General features: G+C 47.3%; 1 protein-coding gene across 9 annotated transcripts in view; it reads right to left on the bottom strand.

Annotated features, from left to right (window-relative positions):
• The window catches only part of CCDC9 (coiled-coil domain containing 9), a 95,406-nt gene extending 93,698 nt beyond the window's left edge, over nucleotides 1-1,708 (bottom strand). For all 9 annotated transcript variants that reach the window (XM_040323545.1, XM_040323546.1, XM_040323548.1 and 6 more), the window contains exon 1: nucleotides 1,566-1,708. The gene's annotated coding sequence lies outside the window, so the exon portion shown is untranslated. The remainder of the gene's footprint in view (nucleotides 1-1,565) is intronic.
• Between the last annotated feature and the right edge of the window lie 825 nt (nucleotides 1,709-2,533).

Genomic DNA, 2,533 nt, shown 5'->3' with positions numbered 1-2,533 from the left:
AACATGGGGGGTAGGTACTTTGGGGCAGGGGGGTGCTTCAATTTTGGGGGGAGTCACATCCTTAGATATCAGGGGTTCATGCTGGGACTTCTAGTCCTTCAATTTTGGGGGGAGTCACATCCTTAGATCTCAGGGGTTCCTGCTGGGACTTGTAGTCCTTAAATTTTGGGGGGAGTCACATCCTTAGATATCAGGGGTTCATGCTTGGACCAGATATTCTGTAAATCTCCTGCACAGACTGCCCTGCTGTCCATCAGGTGCCCCCTGATCCACCACAGTGATTGCTGCCCTACTACTACTAACATTGTGGGTCCTGACAATGTCTTGAAGCAGAGAAACATTGACCTGACTACCAAAAATATACAGAACTTTATATGTACAACCATCTCTAACGGGCACAACCAGTCAAATCCAAACAACAGGACGGACCAAGGAGAAGCATATTAGGTCAATGATGTCACAAGTATCCCCGCTATTTTGTTACATGCAGTTGCAGAGAGGGAAATCTCCTGCCTGCAGTTCATTGGACTGGTGGGGATGCCATCATGTGACAGCTTTCTGTGGATTCGGGCGGCTGACGGGTTTGGACGTTCAGATCTGAACCCAGCTCATTCCTACTGCAGACGTTCACACAGCCCTGCTCTGCTCCTGTCACCTGCATTCTAATGTGAACAGGGCGCATTGAAAACAATTGTTTTTTGGTTTCCCTTGCAGACACCAGCGATATTCTAGAAAAATCTCCACTCAAGTGTGTATGGGCCGTAACAGTAAGGTATTTGTAAGGAAGGGGGCCAGGACTATGTAAGTGGACCTCCATTTTTATGGTAGGTTTGTTTTAAATGGGTTGTCCCAACACCCCCCCCCCCAACTCATGGAAGGTCTGCTTTAGATCGAGGACTGAGGGGGCGGCGAAGTACGGAGGGGAACCATCTGAGGTGATCGTGGGGTGAAGTTACAATCACCGATCTCCCTGTATACATTTCAATAAAGCATCAGAAAGCCACGGGTGGGAGGAGGAGGAAGAGAAGCTGTCAGCTGCTTTATTGAAATGTATACAGGGAGATTGGTGATTGTAAATCCTCCCCAGTGCCGCACCGATCATCCCTGACTGTCCAGGTATCGGGTCAAGCATCGGAGCATTCGCCCACGTACTGTATCAGCATCGGTGCAACCCTATATCTAAACCATTTGACTAAAGTGACAGCCAGTCAAATAGCATTTCCAGAAGGCAAGCTCAGCCTAGTTGTCAGTTCAGGTTCTCTGTAAAGTGCTGGTTGCATTGTGCTGCAATCATTCAAAGCAGGACTGTACCCAACTCAGATCCCCCACTGCAATGGTAGAGACGTATGTAAACAACGACCCAATGCTGGTAGCGTTGCACCCACTGCCATAGGACCGTATATGGCTGCACGTGTGTAATGACTGCCTCTCCACACCACAGTGCACTGTCACCCAGCAATGTCTGCGTCAGCCCTTTATATATAGAGGACATGCATGGTCACAGCACACATACAATACAAAGCTTTCCGTCCATCACAGGCAGTATTAGTGTTCCGGACACTCACCGACACAGCAACACACAATTTACAGATCTTCCCAGGAATAATCCACTCTCTCCTGCAGCTGCAATCCCACTTCCGGATTCGCACACGCTTCTTCCGGTCCCAGTTACGCCCACCGTAGGTCAGCACGCTGCGTAGGCAGTGGACTAGGTATAAAGTCTGGCTGCAGACTGGAGCTCCACGTTTGACAGGAAACATATGGCCTCCACTCCACTTTTTTTTTTTAATAGAACTTTAATGTACCAAACATTCAATATACACTAGACACAACTCGTGGAAGTGGAAGACATATCTGCAGTGCGATTTTTTTTACCAAAAGTATGTAGAACTTAGAATACGTGTCGGTTTTGTTTTTTTAAACCACTTAAGGACCAAGCCTCTTTCTGAGATTTGGTGTTAACCACTTAAGCCCTGGACCAGAGCACTTTTTGTGATTTGACACTGCGTCGCTTTAACTGATAATTGCGCAGTCGTGCGATGTGGCTCCCAAACAAAATTGATGTCCTTTTTTTTCTCACACATAGCTTTCTTTTGGTGGTATTTGATCAAATCTGCGTTTTTTTTTTTTTTTTCGCTCCAGAAGCCTGACTGAAATACTCCCAGGACGTTGCTAAGTGAGGCCTAGTCATTATTGTACACCGCCACCATCACAGAAGTGAGCTCTTTCTCTGATTCCAACTCCCTCAAATGCTCCCCCCCCCCCTTCCCTGATGTCATAGCGCTGAGCTCAGCATTTGTAGGCTCACTCCAGTGATGGAGGAGGTGAGTAGTAAAAAATAGGCCTCACTTAGCAATATTCTAGGAGTATTCCACTCAGGCTTCGGGAGGTGACCAGATTTTTTAAATTAAATCCGGGGACATCTTTTTTTTTTTACTAGTAATGGTGGCAATCGGTGACTCTCTACCCATCACTGCCGCTGCCCACCTCACAACCTGACAAGTCTCATGCCGCGTACACACGACCATTTTTC

Source organism: Rana temporaria, chromosome 9, assembly GCF_905171775.1.
Source record: "Rana temporaria chromosome 9, aRanTem1.1, whole genome shotgun sequence".
NCBI lineage: Eukaryota > Metazoa > Chordata > Amphibia > Anura > Ranidae > Rana > Rana temporaria.
The sequence above is the reverse complement of the archived record's forward strand: the minus strand, read 5'-3'. Positions and strand labels throughout refer to the sequence as shown.